Source organism: Oenanthe melanoleuca, chromosome 5 (genome assembly GCF_029582105.1).
Source record: "Oenanthe melanoleuca isolate GR-GAL-2019-014 chromosome 5, OMel1.0, whole genome shotgun sequence".
Lineage (NCBI taxonomy): Eukaryota > Metazoa > Chordata > Aves > Passeriformes > Muscicapidae > Oenanthe > Oenanthe melanoleuca.
The window spans coordinates 49979939-50006761 of record NC_079339.1 but is presented as its reverse complement, the minus strand read 5'-3'; the positions used below and the strand labels follow the sequence as shown (position 1 = coordinate 50006761).

Here is a 26823-nt window from a genome sequence, read left to right as displayed (position 1 = left end):
TTTCGAGACATCGCCAGCAGCTGCCGGCAGCTGCCCCGGCTTCCTGCCGCTCCCCGCGGCCGGGAGAAGGGAGATAAGATTGTTGGGGAACGATGCACCTTTCGCTCAAGAGGAGCCCGATCTTTGCGCCGCGGGGCAGAGGATGCTGCCTGTTTCTTTTTTTACCAGGACAAGGCCCGGGTGGGGTTTGCCATTCGCGCCGACGAGCATCCCCGATGTCGGAAGCCATCTGCCCCGTGCCTGGAGCGGAGGGGCTTTCGCCCCCCACGCCCCCCTCAGCCTCCTCCCCGCACCCTGGGCCGCCACAGCCACGTCCTCGGGGACCGGCGGCCCTGGGGGCAGCGCCTCCCCCCGCACCGTGCCCTTTGCGTGACCGAGCCCCCGCCGCACCTTCCCTGTCCCACGCTTACCTTTCCGGCCCGGCCGCCGAGGGGCTGCCCCCCCCCGCTCCCGCCCCCCGCCCCGTCTCCTCCATCCCCGCCGCAGGGGTGTCGCACGCCGCCGCGCCGGCACAGCCTCGGCTCTCGCCTTGCGCGCACTCGGCTGGCGCTGGCAGCCCCGCCGGGTTCATCCGAGGACAGCGGCGGCTCCGCGCCGCGGCTCGTCTGGCTGCCAACGCCGCGGCGAGGCTGACGCTGCCGCGGCCGGGGGTGACTCACGGCGGCCCGCGGCAGCCGCCGGCTAGCGGATCCGACAGGCGAGCGGGCGCATCGCGGGCCCGCTCCTCGCCCCCTTCCCCGGGCACCACCCGTCTCACCCATGCCCCCTCCCCGACCCCCTCCGCTTCTGCCAAGTGGAATAAACGCCCGGGTTTCCGACAAATATTCACCCTTCCGACACCGAGCGGGAGGCCGCCCCCCTCCCGGCCGGCACCCCCGTCGGAGGCGGGCCGGGGTCCGTCCCGCGGCCGGCAGCGCTCCCGGCGGCACCGGCCCCAACGTAAGTGACCGTCGGGGCCGGGAGGGGGTGGCCGTGCCTGCCCGGCGGGGCTGCGCTCCGGAGCCAGGGCTGGAGCGGGCGGGCGGGCCGGGCCGGGCCGGGCCGACCCCCGAGCGCAGCCCCGGCCGTGTGCCCAGCGCTGTCCCCAAGGGGCTCCGCCGTGTGCCCAGGGCACAGCCCCGCCCGCACACGGACAAAGGCAAACACAGACCCCGACGCGGGGCGGGAGGGGACGCCGGGCACAGACCGGGACAGGGACTCGCAGTCCGAGTGACGGGCAGCGGCCGTGTCATCACCGCCGTGCTCTGCCCCGTTCGGCAAGCACGCAGCGGGGTTTGAGCTGCCTGCGGTTTCCATGGAGCCTTCCTGGCACGTCCCAGCAAAAACGTATGGCGGATGTCTTCATGGCGAGCCTGCAGCAGGTCTCCCACTTTTTCTCAGAGCTCTCAGGTGGAGTTTTCAGATCCCTTACACTGTATAGCATGACATCCCTGTTTTGAAAAAGAATTTTGAAGCAAAGCTGTAGCAACACACATCTTTCAGTCCTGACTGTAGCTGGATGCACAGTTTTAAAAGCAGTGGAATAAAGAGATTATTAAAAGCTCATTTATTAAAAAGCTCAAGCCACAAGGGTAACAGTAATGAGCGCTACATACTCTGCATACATGCTCGAGTTTTGGATATAGGATGAAGGCATGAAGTCGGGCCTATACTTAAAAATACGCTAAAGCTACTTGTCAGAAATGCGCTAAAATGATAAGCCATGGATTTAGTGACATGGATTAGGCTGTCAGTCCTGCAACCTTAAGTTCATTTTTAAGTCCAAATTTCAGTCCTTCGAGAAAAGATAGGCAGAGGAGAAGGAGGAGGAGGAGGAGGAGGAGGAAGAGACTATTATAATTGAAATGCTGACACTGCTAACCATGGCAGTGTGAATTCACTACTATAATAAGACCTTAGCTAGCAGTCTAATTCCAGAGAGGTGATGTTATCCAGTATAATGTAATCAGTTTGTTGGCTGCAACATAGGAAACTGGGAATTATTTTATTTTATTGATATTTTTGGCCAAAATGTAAAAAAATAATAATAATAAAAAAATCTTTAAGATGCCAGGATTGAGGCAAGAGGGCTACCTTTGCAATTTAAAATAATAAACCAAAGTTCTCCATGAACATTTTTCACTTCAGTGCTGTTTTACCAAAGCATACTTAAAAAGGGACAGCTAGTGAGAATGCAAGTTTTCAAGCTAGGAATTGGAGGACAGAAAGGCCCAAGGGTGTAACATTGTTAAAAGTTTTCAGAGAGGTCCCTAAAGCACAATGTTCACTGTACAAAATAGAAGTTTTCTCTTGAGTAATCACTGAATAAGTTTGCATTGATTTGCAGATGTGGATTTAAAAGGGAGAAAAGGGAAAGAAAAGAAATGAATAAGACAAATGCCCTGTTAGTAAATTATGATGCAACCATTAAGAGAATTGTGTTAGATATATGAAAAATTGGAATTGACTGTTTAAGCTTTTGAGCTTACATATTCAGGATTCTCCATCCCTCATAGCTGTCTTCAATATTTATTTTTAAGGAGTAAACATTCTGATAATTTTCTAGGCATCTGGCTCTCAAATGACAAACAACAGCAGAAGTGAATTAACTTGTAAGGTGCATGTACCAGTGGAACCTTAATAATGAAATCTTGCAGAGAGGGTTAGTCAGTGTTGTTAGTGAGGTCAGAATTTCAGCCACTGTGAAGGTTTTGCTGTTGCAGAAAATTACAGGGATAGACCATATTATCCCTCTAATTCAGATTTAGATTTTGCTGTTGCTCTTGATGGTGTCTTGCCTGTTTAACCTTAACCAAAATTCACTGTGGTCAGCGGGACTCTGGGTTGGGGCTTTGAATTCTTTGAAGGAGCAAATCTGAAGTTTCTCCATGTTGCTAGGGAGCCAAGTAGTATTGAGACAAAGACATGTGAAAGTATGTGAAGACAATGAAAACAAAGTAATGAATATAGCCAAATCATAACTGCCATTTTAGCTGAGTGGCTTGTAAATAACAGAGTTCTACAAGAATACTTGGGTGTGTCTGAATCAACCCATTTTGAAAACCTTATGATATGCAGCTGCAGAAACTACACAAATTATTGAAAAACTGTCAACAAAATTTGAAATTTCTTGAAAATCATGTTTCCAAATACAAGCACTGTTCTGCATTTAGATACATCACATGTTGTCCAGTAGTTTTTGAGAAGCAGGCTAAAACTGCTACAGGGACTACCTTGCTCATCTGATCTTCTTAAGGCAACATTAACCCTCTTTTAAGACTTGCCATTTAACAAAGCATTATTATACGTATTGGAATGATTTGTGAATGTGTATAGTCTGGGCTGTGGAAAAATCAGTGGTTGGCATTCACTGTCAGGCTTACATCCAAAAACATACAAATTAATTTGTACTACATGACCATTGCCACTACAGAGTAATGAATTGGAAAAGGTATTTTGAGAATATTTTCCAAAGCTGCCTTTATACACTTGCTTGAAGCTAGAAAATAGATGTGATATAATGATAGCTGTTTTGGCTTTATTGTGGAAGATAATACCAGCTTGTGACTACTGGATGTGAGACAAAACTTTATGGCTGTATGGATTGGATGTGGTATGTCAGCAGTCATACAGGGTACTAAAAGAAGCATTGTGTATTAGTTCTGTAAAAAGATTCAAATGGCAATTAATTACTGTTTCTCTCAAATACAAAATGAGAGGGTAATGAAAAATTAATTGAGGAAATTTATGTATGGATATGAAGCATGCTAGTCTGGGTGCCAGCTGCCACACAGGAAATCCCCAAACCACTAATTGATGGAAATTTTGAGAACTTAACAGGTTAGGTTCCAAACAGTGCTTTCAGTTTCAGGGTTTTTTTTTGTCATTAGGCCACAACAGAGAGATTACACTAGCCCAGTATAGACATTTTTGCTTCATTGGCACATTGTTCTTGAAGTCTCACCTCCTTGGTCATTACTCACTATCTTAGTTTTTTATCTTTGATACAAAATGTCACCTTTTAATTGAGAGATTGCATATGGTAGTGTGGAGGTGGGTCCTCATGTATACAGGAGGAAAAGAAGCAAGTGAAAGAGGAAAAAGGAAAGAAGAGAGTGTTTGGAGAGCAGAGAAGATAGGAAATATGGGGCTTGTATTAGAATGACTGATGATAGGATGGGATAGGCAGAAGGAGACCAAACCACTGTGTTCAGACACAGACAAACAGCTGTGTTCAGAGTTTGTTATTTAATCAAACTACTTCTTATTTAACATGCCCTGCATTTCTCAGTGGGGATACAGCTTGGAACTCTGTGAAATGGTGAAAGATTGAGAAAGTAAAGACAGAATGAAAAAGCAAGAGGCAATTTCCTAATTTGTTTCTTTTCCATTTCTAAAGCCTGCCTAGCCCACACATTGGGTAGGATATGCTTAGAATCTTGGACAAAAAACTAAGCTGCAGCTGGAGCAAAGTTGGAAATAAATTCCAGTAATTTTAAAGATGATAAATAATATCTGACCATTCCTTCTCACTCCTCCCTCCAGAAGGTCCCACAAAATAATCTACCCCATGGCAAATGCCTGACAACAACATGGTATGTGTATCTATCTACTCTGAAATCAGAGTTCAGGGTATATATATGTAATTGCAACTCATATTTTGTCCTTCTGATATTGTTTGCCTTTCACACTGTCATATTTTTCTACTTTCTTTTTCACTTAATTTTCTCCTTTGCTTTTGGGACAGAAAATCCCTCAAGCAGAGTGGTCCAGGTTATACTGAACCACGGATGTCTCATGCAGAGCAGTATCTTATTTCACACATGACTTACTCATGTTGCAAAAGTAGAGTGAGTAATGGGTTCTGGAATTTACCTCTATACTGCATTTTGCATCTGGGATATCTGTAATAGGTTCATGAAGTTCACAGACTACTGTTCATAATTTCTTAATTTTTCTAACTCTCATTCCTGCCTTTTTTCTGTATTTCTCCAGAGATTTTATGTGGTCCTGGAGGACTTTAAAACTTTGCAAAATGATCCAGAACTATATCAAAATGGTCCAAGCATGGTATAAGCACACAGGGTGTACTTGTGCTGCAGAAATACCAGGTTTTGACTGGGCACGATCCTATCTAGCCATGGAACTGTGGGTCAGCATTTTATCTCTACCAGCAGAAAGGTTTGCAGTGACTGCATGTCAGGGCTGTACTCAGTGTGCAGAGAGGGCAAGTAGTGCTGGACTAGTTACATTGCAAGTGGGATGATTTAGATGGTACCCTGCAACCTCATCCTTGGGAACACAGAGAGAAAAGCTGATGTGCCTGTGATGCTCTCAAGTACATGCAATACACCTCTGAGTACAAGGGCAATTTTGAACTTAGAAAGAAGCTCTCCAATGTGCTAAGCTGCTGATGTAGCACTTGCAGTGAGAAATCTACTGGTCCAGATAGGACTCTTGGGAGTACACTCAGGTCAGACAAAGAGGGTCTCAGAAAGAGATGCAAAACCAACAAACAGAAGTGTTCAAACACACAAACAAGATATTATTTGATCTGGAAACAGAACAGAGGGGTTGCCTGTAGCTGCACTTTGTTCAAACTTCATTTGGGCTTGTGATGTAACTTTGTGTTAGTCCACACAGCTCATGTCAGACTCTGGACTGTGGGTTTTTCTTACTGATGATTCTGCAGCCTCTGAGGCTCCTGGGGCTACTGTGCAAGGGTCTGTTTGCTCAGAGATATCTATTCAGTGCAAAGAGGTGGTGACAGAAGCTGCTGTTAATTGTTGCCGTATGGTTGAAGGCTGGGGGTTGCTGTGCAAGCAAGTCTCCTCTGCTCTGTTCCAGTTCAAAATTAAGCCACCTAGATGAAACTAGGGAAAAGTGCTAATACAGCCAGTGCTAGATCTCAAAAGAATAGAGACAAGGAGGAAGGTAACCAAAGTTCAGACCCAGAGGGTGCATGCTGTTTAGATATGCAGAGTCCAGTCTTGTGTCCCAATAAACAGATCAGAGTCATTTGTGAAAAAGGGTCTCATGCTTTCCAGGATAAGCTGGCTGCTTAGTTTGTCTTTCTAACGAGTCAATAAAGCTCAAACAATGTTCTAGGAATTATCTTTGTATTCAAATTACATTATCCCTTATGTGTCTACGTCTATATTTGGATGTGAATTTTAGGACCTTGGATCCTAAAATGTTTAAAATCCAGTTAAATTTTGACATGAGAGCAATGCATTATTTTTCTGTTCATTTTCTGAATCTGTAAACAAGCTTTTGTGCAAGACTACTGGCACTGAAAATCTGTTTGAAATGGACTTGTGGAAGTGCAAGGGTTCATAACCTTCAGTTGCAGCAACTGGGAGTGCAGTCTGAACAGCAAGTGCCTGCTGTAGTGAGAAGTGGTGAGATCTTCCTTAGCTACTCCTGCAGAGCCCTAGGAAACTCCAGCACTGCTGCCAGCTGCATGACAAGGACACAGAGAGTGCATACAACATTCTCCTCTAACCTGCCAGGAAGAATTAATAATACACTTTGCTATTAAATTAAATTGAATTAAAACACTTCCTGAGGCTGAGCTTCAAATACTTTAACCTGAGAATAGATTCAGCAGCATCTTGTGAGCTTTGGAGCTCACTGGGTTCCACTTTTACAGCAACGGAACAGTTTTCCATTGTAACCTTTTCTTTCTTGTTTATTTAATATGTATGAATTACTGCTGCTGGCTCAATATGTTAGCAGTTATTTAAAAAATGGTCTGGTAAATTTTTTAGTTAATGTATAGATTATAAAATATAATATCTGTCACTTTATTTTCTGGTCACTCATTTTATGTTAAGATTTCATTAATATGCTTTTCTGAAATAACAAACAGATCCTGCAGAGCTGGTAAGCCATGTGAGGACCATGTGGTGTAAGCAGTTATAAATACACCAGTAAAAAACATTCCAGAGAATTATAAATCACTATAATGTTCAACTCCAGTGGGTTGATGAATAGTATCTTTATTAACTTATTAATCACTTATCAAAATGATTTGCCTTGTACTTAGACTTAGGTTTATATGTAAATTTTAAATAAAGTCTGACTTTGTTTTCTTTTGCCAGACGTATTTATTTCTGAGGCAAAACTCAGACTCTTTTGCAAAAAGGAGGAGAATCAAAGAGGCATAATAATCAGCCTAAACTCATCCAAGGCACTTTAAAAATAGCCAGCCCACCTACTGCACTGGGAGATTTTATAGTGCAGTGTACAGAAGCACAGTGTGGAGTAGCTAAGGAACTGTGCAATATGCAAGCTTTTCAAAATGCTCTTGAGGCTGTGGCTCTTGACCAGTACCAGATCTGTCCCTGCCTCTCAGACCCCCACTGCCTTACAGATTGGTGCCCAGGGTGTTTAACTCTGCTTTCCATGGGAAATGCCCTGCATGGGTTTTTGCTCCCAAACCAGTGGCTCCTAGAGCAGGAGGTGGTTGCAGAGAGCGAGACGTCGCCGCTCAGTCAGTGCTGCGCCGCATTGTCACTGGGGCTGCTGCACAGATGGCCTGTGTAAACTGGAGTAAAACTCTGGCAGATAGGTCTGCAGAGGGATGTAGGCACCCAACTGTGTGGGCCTTGCTAGGCTCCATAAAACCATGCCCAGCTGTCATCTCAATTTGTGAGTGCCTGAGCTCTGCCAGGGAGCTGGCGGCAAACTGCTTGCAGGTTCTGGTAGGAGTCTTGGGGAAAACCTTTCCTGAACAAGTTTTCTCTGTTGGGGTCTCTCCTCAAACAATGATACTGTTTCTTGGTGGATCCTGTTATTACCATGGTGAGATGTAAATACATGATATGTGCAGACACAAATTAAATTGTTCTAATTTTCAGAGACCATTTTTATCTTTTCCCCTGCTCTTTCCTCTCCAGCAGGCTTTCTCTCTTATTAGAAACCCCTGCTTGTGTGTTCCTTTAGCCAGTTTTTATCAGTTTTACCTTTAATTGGTACACATAGTTGGCCAGTTTACCTAATTTCCCAATAAAGGGTTTATCAGTGAAATAGTGTTTGGTGTGTGAACAGCACACATTGCAAAAGATGCTGCAGGAGGAAGGGCAGTGTGGATGTGTATTACCACACTCCAGCTCAGGTCAGGTGGTCTCATTGCTGGATCTGAGGGGAATCTTGCACCAAAATAAACTTTGAAGTTGACAAAAAAAAAAAAAAAAAAAAAAAAAAGGGGGGGATTTTCCCATTGCAGAATAAACAGATTGTACTATGCAGGGAAATGAGGTAAGCCAGTCTCATGGTTTTCAGCATCACTCATTAAAAAAAAAAAAAAAAAAAAGATGAAAAAAAAGGATCTGGGGGGACTTTTAGATACCTTCAGTACCTAAAGGGACTGAAAAGAGAGCTGGAGAGGGACTTTTTGCAATGATAGGACAAGGGGTAATGGCTTTAAACTGAGAGAGGGCAGGTTTAGATTAGATATTGGGAACAACTTCTTCTCTATGAGCATAGTGACACAGTGGTTGCTGAAGGAAGTTGTGGGTGCCTCATCCCTGGAAGTGTTCAAAGCCAGGCTGGATAGGGCCCTGAGCACCCTGGTCTAGTGGTATGCAGAGAGGCTGGAACTGGATATTCTTTAGGGTTCTTTCCACCTAAGCCATTCTATGATTCTATGATTTTAAAAGGGTTAACTACCTGTCATATAGTGCATCTTATTAATGTAAAGCGTCTTGGGATTCCCTTTTTGTGTCTCTGTTAGAGAATTTGATGAAACAGGTTCTGTTTGTTTATACTTCTCTTTCTTAACATTTGTATATAATCAGTAAATTTTATTTTTTTTGCAAAAAGAAAAAGAGCTTGCACTTTCTTCTCTATGAAGACAGAAGCCAAGTCATCCCATTGCTTTTGATTATAATTTTCATCTTGATTAAACATGTAAACATATCAACTTTTACTGCTCCCAACAAGGATTGTAACAGTTTACATGTTGGTATTTGATAATTTCTTTGTAGAATTTGATCACTATATGAATGCAGTATAATATTAGGCCCTTAATACATTTTGTGGAGGAAAAAGCAATTGTTCATGTGAGTCCAAGTTAACACATGCAGAGGACTTCATTCTTTCCAAAGGGAAGGTAATTTTTTACTTCTTTACAATTTTTTGAAGACTTTTGGTGCCCTGTGGTAGCAAATATGTTCTCAGGATGAGGGTTGTCTAGACTGTGCTCTCCAGATTATTGTAAGCATTTTATTCAGCTGAGAGCTGGAGCTCTGTAAATGGTTGGTGGGATTTGAAAGGACCTCAATGTGCAAGGGGAAAGAGGAACCTGCTGTAGATCTTTTGGGTCCTCAGCTGCCAAGCATATAAATATGGATAAGCATGTCCCACTGACTGCAGCAGAATTTCAAATTAAGTTTTTTCAGAAAATTTTCCGGAGTCGGGATTTTAAGCAGTTTCTGTGTTTAGCTACAGTGTACCAGAGTGTGTGCTCATACAGTGAGCTTCCTTGAGCCAGTGCAAAAAATCAGGGAGGCTGTTATGCAATTATTGCTGTATATCTTCCTGCTTGTAAGCCTTAATTCCACTCTGATTTTTTGGTGTGTTTTGTTTAAATCCGTGAAAAGATGTCATTCTCTCGCCGAATGTGTTTTTCCTCCTAAACATAAGCTGTAAATACATCCACAGATAATATTATGTGATTATTTTGAGTCATCTTCTTGAAGTTGTTATGTGTTTCATGCTAGGCAAATTTAGAAAATTATCAAACCTCATAAGCTCACACATAAAAGCTCATTGACTCGTTTTTGCCATGGAAATTGCAAGTTTTAACATGCAAGTGTAGATGTAAAAGAAAAACCCCAGAGGTAACAGACAAGTAGAATTTTGTGGGGTTGTTACAGACTCAGCGACATCTGGTTTTTATTGCAGTTAATGATTCCTAATATTATGTGCCATTTTGTGTTATATAACCATTTATTATTAATCTGCATCTCCTTTTACAAATCAGCTTTCAATCAGTTTTTTTCCCCCCAATCATATATTGAGAGAGCATGTGGGTATATATTTATGCCTACTAAAATAAAACTAAAGGTGTTCCTCTATATGAAGAATTTTTAAAGTACTTAGAGATGGCTTCTGTGTTCCCTGTGAAGTAATGTTGTCCTAATCATTACCAGGAATTGAACCTGGAACACCAGAGCTAGAGAATAGCTTGACAATTTGAGCTCAAAAAGGCTAAATCTTTTGGCTAACAGTTGTAGGAGAGTCATGCCTTTTGTGGCTCTGGCAGAAGTTACTAGTTGGAGAGGGAATTATGCTTGTGCAACTCAAAGTTTTTAGTGAAATCCAAGGGAATTTGGGGGTTTGCAGGGAATGCAGAATCGGGCTCTTCCAGGAGCTTCCCAGTAAGCATGAAAGAGGTTTTTCTTTGTTTGTGTGTGTGTGATGAGTAGTGAGAAATCCTAACGTCTGACAATGTTCTGGCTAAGTGTGCTCTTCAGTTTTCCATTAGTGGTGGTGTAGTCCATCAATAAATCCTTTCAGGAGTAACCATCTGGCATTTCCTAAACCCTTGTCTGTGTATCATGTAAAACTCAGTGTTACCACTCTAAAGAAAGACCTTGAAAAGTTAAATGCCATTGGAATTTAGTAATGTAGGCCACAGTGTAAACTGTGGTTAAGTTGAGCTGAGGCCTTCTTTAGAGGAAGAACCTGTAATTGATTAAACCCTGCCTCTAGCTAGATAAAAATGAGTTGAAGTAGATTATTATAAAAACAGTTAAAAGCTTCCTTGTTGTTGTCAGTTTTCAAAATTAAACTTGTCAAGAGTTTGGCAGAAAGAGCTCAAAGGCAGACCTGATCTAAACTGAAGAAAACAAACCCAAAGGAGCAAAGAGCAATGTGGACCTTCTCATTTTTGGTGGATTTAAATTCATTTTCTAACTGAAGGCTGTGAACTTTAAGGTCCTTCCAACCCAAATGATTGTATAATTCTATGACTTTATGGCCTTCATTTCAACTTGCCAGGCTGTTTTTCTCCAGACTGCCATCTTCCATGATTTGTGTCTCACAGCTTTGTCTAACGCAGAAATTTCTTCTGTACTGCTTGGCCTGTCTTCTCTTGGCCTTCATGGATCTTCTCTGACATTAAATGAGTGTAATTATTAGCATAACATAAACCAAGGGCAAAACTCAAAAGGTAGTCTTGGATTCTGTAAGAAACTGTCTGAGAAAGAATCCAAATGGAGACAGCACAGCCTAAGAGCTAGAATGATGTCAGGCTTTCTGCTGGAATCTGCTTCCATCTGCAGCTTTGCATGGCATGTGACCTCTGTGTCACACAGTTTGTCCTACTGCAGGCTCACCTCCATCCTGGTGGCAAAATGGTGCAACTTTCAGTAATTGATATGGACATAAATTCTGGAGTCCCAATGATGAGTGAAAAGTGAGACTCATAGACTATCTCCAACAAATGTTACAAAATTATTTATCAACAAACAATGTTGATTTTACTTAGTGTCACACTGCAAAGTCATTTTAGAACATGTTTGGGCTTTGACACCCTTTCTTAATATTTTTCCCCCATATCCTTTTGTGTATACAACTGGGCCACGTTAGTGACCACAGGTATGAGTCTCCATTCCATTGCATTGGTTTTATGCCAGAGTAACCCCACTGTTTTTCACAGCATAAAAATCTGATGAAATGTGGTGAAAAATTGATCCCATACATATTCTAATCTCTGAGTGACTTAATATTTAGTGCTAAAACATTTTCAACCTTTAAAAACAACACTTCTATCAGTCATGTTACAGATTTAAAGTCTGCTGTCTCACGACTTGCCAGAACTGCAGCAAATGCTGGGAAGTGAGCATGTCCTTAATCACAGCAAGCTATGGGATATTTGATCCTTACATTTGACAGTCCTGTTGGAGGGTCAGCTGGTACTCCTGTATATTGACCTCAGTGTTGAAACGTGCCTTTTTCCCCATCTCTATTTTAAGGTAAAATAATAGAATAATTTCCATAGATGCAGCCTATTTTTCCCTTTGAAATGGTTGCAGTTACCTTTAAATGGTAGCAGTTTGAAACCTCTAACAGACTTGGAATCTTATGGACTGAGAGATAAGTTAACAGAGACCTTGAGAAAGTAAACAAAGCAGAAGTCAGATTCAGAATATTTCATGGGTCTGCATGTTGTTTCTGGCTACAGAAGAAAAACTTAAGCCTGTTACAACAACATACATATTCTAAATGTACATATTTATATTATTACATACATACATAAATACATAGTTCCTCTAGCTGTTAACTAATCTACTGCTCTATTTGCAATATAAGGGGAGCATTGTGGTATTTTTAGATTTCTGTTTTCAATGAGCCTGTTCCTGTTAAAATGTGCACAGCCACAGTTGATAGCAATAGGAGCAATGTCATTATTTTCAGTGATCATAAGCTAGCACTCCTGACAACTAACTTGGGAAACTGAGACAGGCTGTAGTCTCAAATGAGAGATCACTGAGGAGATATTAGTGTGTAAAAGGGATGTAGAATTCTGTTGGATTTGGTCTTTGATGCATGACTTTTAGATTACTTAATATGGCTCCCCTTTGAATCTATAAACTGGGCATTGCAGTACATCCTTATGTAAAAAAGAGTGATGTGCTCAAATAGTGATCCATAGCACATTTTGTGATTGGGAGAGATTTCTCATAAGACTCAGACATAAGTTTGATCTGAAACAGTTGGGTAAATAGAATTAGTAATTAATTAATTATTAGTTAATTAGCTCAGTTAATCAGTAACTGATAGAGTAACAGCTGTTGCTCCTGCTTATTGTGTAAGGGAATTGTAGAATCACAGAATGGCCTGGGAAGAGACCTTAAATAAGGGAGTTGGGAGCTTTGGTCTCCCTTGGTGCTCCTAATGGCACTGTAGTACCACAGTGAAGTGATGAAGCTGCAAATCAATTATGCTTCTTTTCTTATATATATTCAAATGGCTGCAGATTAATGAGAGGTCAGTCCCTTCCAAATTGAGATATTCTATAGGTAAAATAGAAGTGTTTATACATTTAGACTGAGGCATATTTAAGGCAATGAAACTTGCTTTAGACAGTAACAAAAAGGGTTCTGTTAAAGCACATTGTCTTGTGCTACTTAAGGGCTGAGAATGTACAAAGACTGATTCAGCTGACATGTGGTAACTTGTTAAGCCTTGGTAACTTCAGCTCATGTAAAGGTGAAGATAAGAAATTGCTGTTGCTCCTTCTGGTATCAGCATCTCTGACTACACAAAAACAGTCTGGCAATATAAAAATCTCGAGAAGTTTTATATTGGTTAACAGTACTCCTCCCTCCTTTTCTGCCTTTCACTTCTTACTGATTTAAATTGGCTGAAGAAGAGAAATTCTGGTTCATGAGAAACCTTTTTTTCTTTAAGGTTTTTGGTCAAAATTGATCTGGGAAGTGAAAAGAAATTTTTCTGCCAACCAGAAATTTTGTGATAATTTCCTGCTGGAAACAGCAAACATTTTATTTCTGAAATAAATGCTCTCTCTGGTTCCTGCAGCTTCTCAGTTAAAATGGCATTTGACAGGTGACTCTGACTATCAGCTCTGTAGAGAAGTTGCAGAGCTACGTGCTATCAGTGGTGCTCTGGCAGCCCTGCTCTGTGGGCTGACTGGAAGTCTGCTGCAGGGCTTCCAAGCTCCCAGCTGGCAATCTGTTCTTACTGCTCAGCAATCAGAAAGTCTGGAAAATACTGGGATTTCCATGTTTTCTGTACCCTTAGTGACGAGTTACTCCTTTTACGTTCAGGGTTTCCAGAACTTCCAGCTTAGGTGGCTGCAACCACGAAAGCTTGGTGTTTTCACTTTGGGGCACTCTATCTGCCTCCTACTACTAAACTCACCTTTATTTCAACTGAGCCACTTCACACTTTGTTCTTCAGCACCAGGGGGTGATGTCCTGTGCTGTAGGCTGCAGAAAGAAGGGTCTCTTGTTTCAATATTTCACCCATCTCTTCTCTCTGGAGATGTACCTACCCGGCTTTCAACTAACTTGCTGGAGTAGGGGTGGCAATCCAGCTGTGGAAGCGTGGAATTCAGCGTGGGCTAATTCCTGCGCTCAGTTTACCCAGCTCCTTTGGGTGTGTCCTGCATGGCTGCTAGACCACAATGGAAACTACCCACGCAGCTTCAAACAATGCTAATGAGGCGACCTCGCACCCACCACACCCAGCGACTGGAAGATTCTGGCCCATCTTGCAGAATAGCACTACGCAGAGTTACAGCATCTGGCTCTGGCAAGGCTGCAGGCACAGACACTCTTTGAAACAAAAACAAAACCATGCACTGTTTCTTCCCATATTTACAGGACTAAATGCTGCAATGCACACATGTGGGCAAGAGCAGGAAGAATGCACTCCACCAGTGAATGTGAAGGGGCTTTAGTGGCTCAGCATCCTGCAGGATCTGCTGCTTGAGCTGATCCACAGCTTTTTCTAGCCACATCAAAGATTTCACACATCTTAAGCAGAATTGGCACTTGCAATGTGAAAACTACCTAAAAGGTGTCAGATTTGGTGTTCCAAATTGAAGTTTATCAGACATTCTTACAGGCAGATTGCAGTTACACCTATGCTTAAGTCCTGAATATCCATACACTTCACCAGAGATGCAACTCTTTCTCAAATCTCCTTCTTAGAAGAGTGATACAGATCTCCTGTAATTGACATACAGGTACAGAAAATGGATTTCTTGCAATCTTGCTTGTGTTGCTGCAAATGTACTTCTCATGCTGAAGAACTAAGCACCTTCAACTTCTTTTATTGCCTGCTTTACTCTTGGATAGTTGGATGTGGCAGGAGACAGCGAATATATTAAATGAAAGATGATAGAAGAAAGCAAGAATTGTTTTCAGTCTTCATTGGCACAGCAGGCCATTTCTGCATTTCCCTTTCAGAAAGGCTTATTCTGACCATGTGAACACTGAATGTATGTGATCTTTCATGGTTTAAGTGATCTTTGCATGAATGCATTGAGTTCTGCTCCCATAAAGGCTGTTTTGGCTCTTCAGTTCCTCCTTGAAGATGTCTGCCAACCTTAGACTTTTACAGCAGCAATCTTGCGTAAGACCACATGTGCAAGAAAATCATCCATGCAACATTTAAAACCCATTGTTTTGTCCATTAGTTAAGAGGAAACACAGACTAATTTCTTACTGAATGTGTTTTTATGGCCTTCTCACAGCTTTGATGATCTTGTGGGAGCATGTAATCATAAATTATTAAAAGGAAAGTCAAGCTACTCAAAGCTAAACACATCACTTATCTTGTTAAGGGGAAAAATGTATGTGAATGGATCAGTATGATTAAATCACTGCAAGACATGACAACCTGTTGTGATTGCATGTAGGGAATCTGGTAATTTTAGTTGTCTCTGTTACAAGGGAGCAGAAAGGTATTTTTACACATGAATAGTGAGACTTGGGGCTCTAGGCACAAAGTGGGGCAAGAGAGTGTGTGCAAACACAAATGTACATGCTTGTGCATACACACATGTTCTTTTGGTGCACTTCCTTCCAGATGCACTTGGAGTCCTGGCTGCTGTGAGCATTTGGCAGCTTTCTTGTGCAGTGTGGGTGTTTATCATTCTACTGTGATTGTTCATGTTGTGATGAGTTTCCCCTTGGGTGCATTTTTCAGGCACATGTTCCTGTCAACCAAGGTCAATGCTGAGCCAGAGAAGCAATGCACAGGTGCTGTGTCAGACTTAGCTTCTTTCTTTTGGCTGCAGACAGTGACACTTCTTAATTTAACTTATGATTAAACCATTGCCCTGTTACAAGTCCAAATAGAGCCTTTCTGCATGGATTTAGAAAAAAGGCTCTTTACATAAACAAGGGAAGAAATGAGTGATTTCATAAAAATAGACTCTCAAGACCTGACCAAGAGCCTGTTAAAATTGATGGAAAGACTCTTTGGATTTTAGCAGGCCTTAAATGTGTGCTCTGGTGTTTATAATCCCAGGTGGGAGTAGCTGTTTTTTATATAGGAGGTGGTTTCTTTACTCTCACTAGGTATAGTGCTGGTGGCAGTGGAGAAAGCTCAGGGTGATGGGAGAGTTCATAACAAAGAATGATCTTTTTCTTCGTGGGCGGCAACCAGCTTCTAAACAAAAAAGCCCTAAGGAGAGAAATGCATCAGGGTCATTACAACTGTCATTTGGCACTTACTAACATGTATTCTTGAAAGAAACTGTTAACACAATTTTGCTGTTTCTTGCCAAGCAGCGAGGGCAAGCTGGCAATGTTTTGGAGCCAGATTTGGACTGCAGGCTTTAGAGCTCCTCTCTAGATCAGCTGATCAAGAAAAATGGGAAAAAGAACATGCTTAACCCTTTTACCTGCAGAAATCCATGCTTGTCCACTCACAGACATGTACTGTGCTTCTGTCCAATTTCAGATGTATAGTAGAGATTATAGAAAGGTCCATTTGGAATCAAATCTGGCAAGGGATGTCAAGGACAATAAGAAGAACTGCTTCAAGTCATCAGTAGCAAAAGGAACACTAGGGAAAATGTGGGCCTGCTGCTGAATGGGGTGGGTGCTGTGGTCATGAAGGATACAGAGTATGTGGAGTTACTGAATGTCTTGTTTGCTTCAGTCTTTGCTGCTGAGGCCAGCTCTCAGGAAACCCAGATCATGGAGGCAAGAGAGAAAGTCTGGAGCAAGGAAGACTTTCCTTGGTTGAGCTGGATCAGGTTAGAGATCATTTAGGCAAATGTGACACCTGCAAATCCAGGGACCCCAATGGGATGCACCCACCAGTGCTGAGAGAGCTGCCAGATGTTCTTGCTAAAGCACTCTCCATGGTGATGGAGAATAGAAGAGGTGCCTTGGATCAGGCCACTCTCCAAAGGCATGGAGCACAGGAGAAACGTGAGGACTGGAAAAAAGCCAATGCCACTCCAGTCTTCAAAAATGGCAAGAAAGAGGATCTAGAAACTATGGCCAGTCAGCCTCACCTCCATCACTGGAGAGGGGATGGAACAACTCATTCTAGATGTCATCTCTAAGCATGTGAGAGCACATAAAGTTATCAGGTGTAGTCAGCATGGATTCACCAAGGGGAAATCATGCTTGATCAATCTGATAGGCTTCTAGGATGGACTCATTAGGTGGGTAGATGAGAGAAAAATGGTGGGTGTTGTCTACCTTGACTTCAGCAAAGCTTTTAACATTGTTTGCCTGACATCTTCATGGACAAATTCAGGAAGTGTGGCTGAATGAGCGGGCAGTGGGCAGTTGAGAACTGAATCTGTGTCAGAGCTCAGAGTTTTGTGATCAGCAGCACAGAGTGCAGCTGAAGGCCTGTAGCCTGTGGTGTTACCCAGGGACCAGCACTGGGTCTCATTCATCTTATTCATCAGTGCCCTGGTGAAGGGACAGAGTGCAGCCTCAGCAGGTTTGCTGGTGGTACAAACCTGGGGAGAGTGGCTGGTACCCCAGAGAGCTGTGCTGCCATCCAGCAACACCTGGACAGGCTGGAGAGTTTTGTGGAGAGGAACCTGGTGAAGTTCAATAAAGACAAATGCAGGGTCTGCTGCTGGGGAGGAACAACTGAACTGCTGGGAATAGCTCTGAAGACAAGGACCTGGGGCTCTTGGTGGACAACAAGGTGTCCATGAGCCAGCAGTGTGCCCTGGGGGCCAGGAAGGCCAATGGTGTCCTGGGGTTCATTAGGGACAGCATTGCAAGCAGGTCAAGGGAGGTGATCCTGCCCCTCTGCTTGGTCCTGGTGAGGGCGCACATGGAGTTCTGTGTCCAGTTCTGGGCTCCTCTGTTCAACAAAGACAAGGAACTGCTGGCATGGGTCCAGCAGAAGGCAATAAAGATGATGAGGGACTCTGGAGCATCTCTGTGAGGAAAGCTGAGTGAGCCTGTTCAGCCTTGGGAAGAGACAAGGGGATCTTAGTGCATACAGATATCTTAAGTGTGGATGCCAAGAGAATGGGGCCAACTTTTCACTAATACCCAGTGGCAAAAACTGGAACCCAGGGAGCTCCCTCTGAGTATAAGGAAAGCTTTGCTGTGTGGGTGACAGACCACTGAAACAGGCTGCCCAAAGCAGTTGTGGAGTCTCCTTCTCTGGAGGTATTGAAAATTTGCCTGGACATGGTTCTGTGCAACCTGCCATAGGTGCTTTAGCAGTGGGGATGGACTAGATGATCTCTAGAGGTCCCTCCCAACCCCAGCTATTCTGTAAAAGTTACCAGATTTTTGCCTTTGAATAACAGTAATAATAACCCATGATGTGGTAGTCCTTTAAGATCAAGGATGTTAATAATAATTAACTTGAAATTTATTCATCTATTTAGACTGCATAATAGTTTTGCTTTCAGTAGGAGTGGGTAAAAGCCAGATTTCAGTCTTGTTGGTCAGATTTTTCCTGTTAGGCCAGCACATACTGTCCAGAGTAAAGGAGGAGTTGATTAATTCTCCCAGGACCTTGTAATTTCTCTGTTTGTCCTGTTTTTCCTGGAATAAAAAGGCTAGAACTCGCCTCTCACTGTGTCTAAATTGACAAGATCCATGAAGTGTGAGAAATTCAAGGTCTGAGAAGAGACACCTGTACCAAGAGTCTATCACAACTTAGGATTCACTGTGACTCCAGTACTGCTGTTGTGCCATGGCTGCCTTTTTAGAAAGGCTGGTAGGTAAGCAATGGTAGGCTGGAGTACAAAATCAACAATTAAATAAGAAAAGGGGAAAAAAAAATCCTTTTTGCAGTTGTTGTGGTTTAATCTCAGCTGGCAACTAAGTGTCATGGACCTGACTTTCCCCTCACTAACTTCCCCCTTATTAATTTCCCCCTCACTCTGGTGGGATGGAGAAATTGGAAAAAGGTAAAAGCCATGGGTTGAGAAAAGAACGTTTTAATAACAACAACAACAACAAAGTTAATAATAATAATGAAGATGACAGGGAGGGGAATAAAATCCAAAAGAAACAAGAGATGCACAATACAGTTTCTCACCACCCACTTACTGATACCCAGCCCATCCTGTAGCAGTGCCCTGCCCTTCCTGCCAGCTCCCCTGGTTTATATGCTGGGCATAACCTTCTATGCTATGGAATATCCCTTTTACCAGTTTGCTTCATCTGTCCTGGTCATGCCTCTCCCAGCTTCTTGTGCACATCCTCACTGGCAGAGCATGGGAAACTGACAAGTCCTCAACTTCAGGTGGGCACTAATCAGTAACAGCTAAATATCTGTGTTACCAACATAATTCTTATACTGAATGTAAACAGCACTGCACCAGCTGCCAGGAAGAAAATTAACTCTATCCCAGCTGAACCCAGGACAGTAGTGGCAGGAGCCACTGAAGCTGGGCATAGAGATAAAATTATATATTTATGTCATATATATAAAAGGATATATAAAAGGATATATAAAGGTGAGCTGGAATCCAACTTGCTGTTTTCCCATTGCTGCCTTCATTCATTTGGGCAGTTTAATTCTGATTCTCTATCACTAGGTTATGTAAACTAAATATTGCTTAAATTTTTGACTTCAGCAAGAGTGCAATCTACTCCAGTACATTAAGCAACCTCCTTGGAAGCTCATAGAACAGATTTCTTATTGATCTGAGGGACTTGTTTTGTTGGTACTTTTTAATGGGCTTTTGAATTTATTTGGAGCATTTGACTGTGCCAAGCTTTGCAAAACTGTATGAAATGCAGTTCAGTAACTGTACAGTATAGAATTTCTTGTATGTACTGTGAATGTTGGCACAGATGGAAACTGGATTAGGTGAACAGTGCTGAATTCAGAGTATTTTGGATTTTTTTTTCTTGCACACATAAAGAAAAATATAATGAACTCATTTACTTGAGGTCATTCTGGAATAAATCCACTTTAATCAGTGATGTTAAACTACTGAGGTGTGTTACTGATACAGCTGCTTTTTATTACCTGCTTTGTAAACCACAAATAGCAGCGAGGACCAGGTAAAGGTTTTTAGTTTCAGATGCAGGATGTGTGATGCAATCCACTACAGGGTTTATGCACATATGCACAGAGCATATTTTTGAGCTACTGTACTTTGAAATCTGTGCCAGACATCTATGCAGCCAGACAGTAAACAAAGGAAAAGATACCTTAGGCCAGGAACCTTCCACAGCACAGAGGGTTTTCCTCAGAGACTGGAAGGGGAAGCGTAGCATGTGTAAAGTCACAAAGGTTAGTAGGCCAACCTAGAGCAGCACTGTGCCTGTGAGCTTCATGTATGGGAGCTGAAGTCATTGGGAGTTTTGCAACTAATTTCAAAAGAGGTAGAACTGCCCCAAGTGTTTTGACATCAGTTTCATTCCACTGGTATCAACCGATTTACTTCGGATTTGGTCAAGGATGCACAAGGTGAATTTCATCTTCTGTCAAAGAAGGTTGGGAAATTTTCTATATATTGCTTAATTCAAAAAACATTTTCCTCTGACTACCAAATACTTCATGAAAATTTTGCCTCAGTCTATGTAAAAAGTTCTTTCTAACTGAACCGTGTTCTGATGCCATTAAACACAGATTCCAGTGCACAATAAGGAATTCTAATTGTAGTGAATATTAACTGCAGACTCTTCCAGATCCCAAGATGGAACTTTGTGATTTAAAGTTTTGATATGTGCTTGCATGTTTCTAGAAATTCTGTGAATTTAATGAAAAAATTGAAGAAAACACTGTGGTATTTTGATTTTTTTCCTCTCCAAAGCCAAATATAATGTTTAAAGCAAAGCTGCACAATTGGTTTTTGGCTTTAAGAAGGCTTGAAGGATTGTTTCCCATTCTCCAGTTGCAAGTGAATGTAGCAACTAAGTAAAAAATAATTCTGGAAATGGAATATTAAGCATAAAATGTATTCATAGAAAGCAAGGCTGCTGGAATATGGTAGTACTTCTGCTGATTTTGATTTGGCTTTTGAGGTGTGAAGGTTTTTTATTTAGTCAGTTTTCAGGTGATTTGTATTTGATCCACTTGTAATAATGATTATTATGACATGAGTACAATAATGTTGTGGCCAACTATTGACAGTCTTCTGCACCATCAAAATCAATTTGTCATGCCTGTTGGGAAATGTAGTTTCAGGTCTTTTCTCCCCATCATAATGAAAAACACCCATAGTGTCAAAAGCTGTTTTCCTTGTCTGTCAAACAGTACAATAGAGAAATTTGGAGGGGTTTTAGAGCTCTTAGCTTCTTTCTTTGGAACATCTGAACACTGGCTCTACTGAAGCAGGAAAACCAGTGTTCTGCTGGAGGCAGAGAAGAGACTAAAGATGATGTTTAATTGCAGAGAAGGCAAATAGGAGGAAAACTGCAAAATGGGATTTCTTCCTGTGGATATTTATAATCCAGAGGGTTCAATCTCTGAACATCATCCAAAATCTGAGGAGACTGGCAGGAAGTCTGACAGAGTTTGTACTAGTGATATGCTGTCTGGGAAAACAAGTATTACCAAGAATTGGTCCTTGTATTTTGGTGGCAGTTTTGCAGAAAGAATATTCAGAACTCTAACTGACCTTTTCAAAGATCTTAGTCATACTGACATTGCCCTGTCTTCTTCTCTTTTCTCCCTGTATACTGTCATAGCCTGAAAAGTAAAGAAAATAATAATCATGTTTCTATCTTCCTACTTCACTGGGTAGGAGTGTGCTATAGTGGAAAGACTTGTGCAGTGCTGTACAGGGTAGGGAGAAGCCAAGTTTACAGTATAATACTGATCTGCCAACTCTTTTCTAATATAGAAAAGGAAAGGATTTTTGCTTTAGAGTGATCCCCTACATGTAAGGGATTTACTCAACAGAGTTTTGTGTTTGAGATTCTGTGTTTTCCTCAGGTTTTGTCACAGGAGTCACACATCAACAATCTTCAGCAGTAAATAGCTGGATATTAAATAGACCTGTTAAATCCAAGAACTGTTTTTTTTCAGAAATGCTCCGGACAAGAGAGTTGGTTAACCTTCCCAAGTTTTTGACAGCTGCATGGGAGCAACTGGCCCTGATTATGTGTATAAGACATTTTCATGCCAAGAGCTAGATTTGCTCCTTCTCCTGTAAACTAGTGGCCAAAACTAGTTTGCCAGTTTGAGAGCAGAGTTAGTCCTGAATCTGCAGTGTTCCTACTCTTTATATGCCTGGGGTTATATGGTGGTCATATGTCTGGGTTGTAAAAAGATGATTAAGGTTCTTCAAGCACAGTATTAATAACAGAAAATTAAGGACCCATTGAGTCTTTACAGGAAGCCTATTGAGCTAATACCAACAAAGCTTTTTTTTCCATTTTAACTAACATGGTTTTGTTAGTTTGTTTTAGCTGCTTTTGTTGTAATTCACTCTGGCTTTTTCTCAACCCTTGCACTTTGCCTTTGTGATCTCTGTTTTCTTTCAATCCAGAGTTTCCTTTTCTATGCTTCTCTCAGGCAGATTCCTTCCATCCACTACAAGAATAAGTCTCAAATCAACTGCTGATTGAAATCTTGGTTCCCTGGGTGTTTCTCTCCGCTGCCTTTAGTTGTGTCAGGATTCAAGATACATTTGTTTTTCTTTCTTGCCATTACACAAATAGTGCTCCCCAGTAGGACTTTGAAGTTCATATTGTATTAATTAATAAGATTTTAAATCTTTTTGAGACAGTCCCTCCCAGCCCTTCTTCACCAGCAGGATGTGTAGCCCATTGCATATGAATTGGTTCCGGGAGTGGGCCAGGGGTAAGGGAATGGGGCTGGGCCAGGAAGGTGGATTAGCTGCTTCCAAAAGGGTAGGAAAAGGGATTTCTGGGTCCAAGCTTGTGAGGGTTGAGGAGGTGAGAAGTGCTGTCATCTGCACTGAGCATGGCAGGGAGTGGGGTCTGCCAGGACCCTGGGAAGGTCACAATTTCTGAACCAGCTGTGATTTCAAAAGTTGGTTTTACCAAACTGGGACAAACTGTTTCCAACACAGTTTTGGCTACCCACAACCTCTCTTGGCTTAGTCCAGTGTTCCTGATGCCAATGCATTGCCCAATGATGTCAGTGGGTGTTTGGGTTTGCATGGAATGCAGGAATGGGTTGTCTGGAAAACAGAATCTGTAGGGTAGAAATGTTCTAAAACAGAGAGATGTTTTGCAGAAGCTTGTCTGAAACATTTTAGCAAGAAAACTGGGATCCTTCAGGCCTTTCAGGCTATTGTTCTTATGAATTATCCTTGCAGGTAGCTTGCATTCTTTCATGCAAGCTTTTTTCTTTCTTTTCTTTTTCTCTTCTTTTCATCAGACCCTTTTGTGAAATGCTTCTGAAGGCAAATAATTCAGGAGACTCTTTCTGTCCAAGACAGCATACACCAATTGCCTGGATACCACTGAAGTTTGGAAGATTTTAGAAGTACTTTTCTGAATTATGCCTTGCCAGATCATCATGGATATTCCAGTGGATCTTTTGTGGAGCTGATAAGATCTCTCAAGTGTTGAAGATTTTAGCTTTAATAGATTTCTGTCCTAGAATTTAACAGTATGCTATTGCGCCTTCATTGGCCTTTGCTAATGTTTTCATTAGTTGTTAAAGTAGAGTGGAGTCACCACACTACTTCCAAGAATATTTTCTGCCAGAGCCAGTAGTATGGTTGTCTTTAACATTTCTTCTCATTCTTGGCAAAGGAGTAGATTTCCTTTTCCTTTTCATGGTTTTACTCAGTGGCATGTAAGGTCTGAGACAGGAATTCTGTTCTTTGTAGTAGATGTAGTCACACATGGTATGAAGCAATGTCTTTGTCAGTGGGTCTGTACTGGACTCATTGCTGGGTTTTACAATCTGCAAGTGCTTTCTATGCCCTTCTGCAAAGAACTGAATATAGTTTGACACAGAGAATGGTATCACCTTTTCTGATGCAATGCTCTAAATATTCAGTGATTCCTTATTAAGTATCTGACATGCTTAATAAATCCACCAGGTTTATCCCCAGCTACTTTTAGGATGAAAGCTTCTGAAGTGTGTCAGCTAGTTAGATGTTAGATTTTATCCTCAAGATGTCCTGGACACCAGAAAGTTCCTGCTGTAGCAGTGTGTTGAATCGATTTCCCTGTAGCCTTCAGCCACTGCTGTGTGTTGGCTTTTGTCAGACTGTGACAACCCCAACTGTGTTGGGGCTTTCTTACCTTCTGAGACAAATGTCATTGGCCTTTTCTGACCTCGCCTTGTTGTCACACATGAGATTTTGAAAGGTCTTTTGAAATTACTTGGCTTCTCCCTTGGTACGATAATATTGCAGAGTACTACTTCCTGGATTTTCCTGCTAGAACATAACAGTTTTTACAGTGGTAAAGTTTTAAATAGAGTTTGAAATACTTGGCATCAGGATAGAGGTTTTTGCATGCAATATATTAGTCAATGTGACTTACTAAACCCCTAAAAAGAGTGACTTGTGCAAGAAACTGCATATTCCCTAGTAAATCATAGGAGTGTAGGACTGGGAGGGAGCTCAGGCAACCAGTCCATCTCTCTGTTTTGTGGCTGAGCCAAGGACTATTTTTGACAGTGATGTGTCTAACTTTTCCATAGTGGACTCCAATGATGAGGATTCCATGACCAGCCTTGGTGAGCTGTTCCAGTGTATGGCTGTTTTTGTTAGTTATTTTGTCCTAATAGCCAACAAATATTCTTTTACCACACGGTAAGCGGAACTATTCTTCTAACCTTGCTGAACCTGAAGAACAGTTGATCACTGTCATATTTATTACAGCATCTTGCATATTTGAAGACTTATGTCTTTCCTCAGTCTCTTCTCTAGACTAAACAAACCCAAATCTTTCAGCTTTTCTTCCTAGATTGTATATTCCAACCTTTTTTTTTTTTTTTTTTTTTTTTCTTCTCTGGTCTAAATCTGCATAAATCTTGAAAAATAACGGACAAAACTGGATTTTATTTTTGATTTGAGGTATCACAAGTGCCAAAAGGTATGGATTAGACACCATATTGGCAAGAGAATTATGCTTCTAACATAGCTTTCACATGGTTGTATTAAAGATTTTTCTACAGGTCTGTAACTAACTTGCTTTTTTCTACTTTGTAGTTGTTAATTTGATTTTCCTGCTGAAGTGCAGAACTTGTATTTTTTATTTTGTTTCATCAGTTTCACAGCCAATGGTTAATTGACAACCCTTTCAACCTGTCCTGTGAAGGTTTATCTACTTTTCACGGCCAGATGCTCTGCAAATTCGAAGTGTGTCTTAATATTTCACCATTCTGCTTCTAGCTGGGCTTTAGTCAATCTTTTCAGAATAAAGAAATAATGATGCAGTTTTCATCCAGGAATTATATGGCAATGTACTTTGAAGAACTTGCTTCTACTGGTTTCCTGATGAAAATGCTGAGGGCATGTTGGCAGCTTATGTCACAATCTTTTTTAAACTTGAGATCCTATTTTCCTTTTCTCCCTCAACCTGTGGGCCATAAATATGGAACAAAATAGAATGGTCTGAGATGATTTATTTTTCATCTCCATTAGGAAGGTTGTCCAGAATACTTCCTGTGTCCCTGTTTCCCCAGCCTTTCCCTAGAGCCAGTAGTCACTTCTGGTTGGTCTGGTCTGAGTCACACCTGACAGTTTTATTAGTGCTCATGAACAGCATTGGGCAATGGCTGGATCACTGGCTGAAACTTGGCAGTGTGTCTGTAATATCACGGATTTGGGCTTCTGGCAGGCAGGCAGCTGACACCCTGGGACACTGGTTTGACAATGGACGTCTCTGTTCATCTCAGAAATAATTGTAACAGAAAAATATAATCTTGTGATAGTCATCTACAAAGCAGAAAAAAAAAAATGAAAAGAAAACATAGCAATTTACCTAGTGTCTGGTCTATTCACTAACAGGTTTCTCAACACTGAAATGGTTCCTCTTTTCTTCCCAAATTATTTAAGAGCAATAAACATACTCATCAGCTGACTTGTCCTCCAGCAGCTTTGAGAGTTTTTAAAGGGCTGCTTTATTTCCTCCCCTTCATTCCTGGCAAAATCACAAATATCTAACTGAACTCACATTACTTAAATAGAAACTAATAGAAGAGATGGTTGTACAAGTAGTTCAGGGTCTGGTCACAAATATGCACTAAGCTGCTGGTTCTCCTGGGTGAATTTCACCTTGAAGAGAGAAAACAATTGCACCTTGTTAGCTCAAAAAAGGTAACCATCCTTCTTGCTTTTTAGTCAATCTAGCTATAGAGTGAAGTGGAAAGACAAAAGAGGAATCTAAAGAGTGTTGGCCTGATAGCTCAGTTGTTATTTATAGCAAAAGAGAATAATCATAAAATAAGTTGAAAATATTTTTGTTTTAGACTGTTATCCTAAAACAAATCCCAACCAATCTGAACCAATAAATAATGAAGAGAAGTGTTTAAAAATAATAAAAAAAAACTAATGAAAACATTATTTTTTAAAATGTTTCTTCTGGAAGCATGCTGTGCCAGGTGCAGTAGTAAACATACCTCCTTTGAATCACTGGAGATGAAAACCAGCCATATACTTGGGCTTAGGTGATTTCTGTGGGTTTATAACTCTTCTGTATCTTTTGAGCATTAAGGAAAATACAGCACACAGATTTTTAAACTGTGATTCTGGCTACAGAGGCGCAACACATTCTTTTCTGTTTTTAATAAGTCTCTCTCTTTGTGCAACAAATCCTTCTAAAAAATGGTACCAGCAGTGCTAACCAATGGGTAGCAGCTAGAGGCTGGGGAGAGGAATTGCTTTGTCTGGACGGAGACTAAGGGATTTGTACACCCAAATTTCTATTGTTTTAAATAAGAATTTGGCCTCAAAAATCATAGCCCTCATATGTA

At 41.6% G+C, this 26823-nt stretch overlaps 1 long non-coding RNA gene across 16 annotated transcripts in view; it reads left to right on the top strand.

The window, feature by feature from the left end:
• The first annotated feature begins 475 nt into the window (after window positions 1–475).
• Window positions 476–26823, top strand: part of LOC130254448 (uncharacterized) — a 235096-nt gene continuing 208748 nt past the window's right edge. For 8 of the 16 annotated variants that reach the window (XR_008840729.1, XR_008840734.1, XR_008840733.1 and 5 more), the window contains exon 1: window positions 478–939. This is a non-coding gene — a long non-coding RNA (uncharacterized LOC130254448). Of the gene's footprint in view, window positions 940–26823 lie in introns of all 16 variants that reach the window. The other 8 variants (XR_008840721.1, XR_008840724.1, XR_008840720.1 and 5 more) reach the window with 5 other exon arrangements.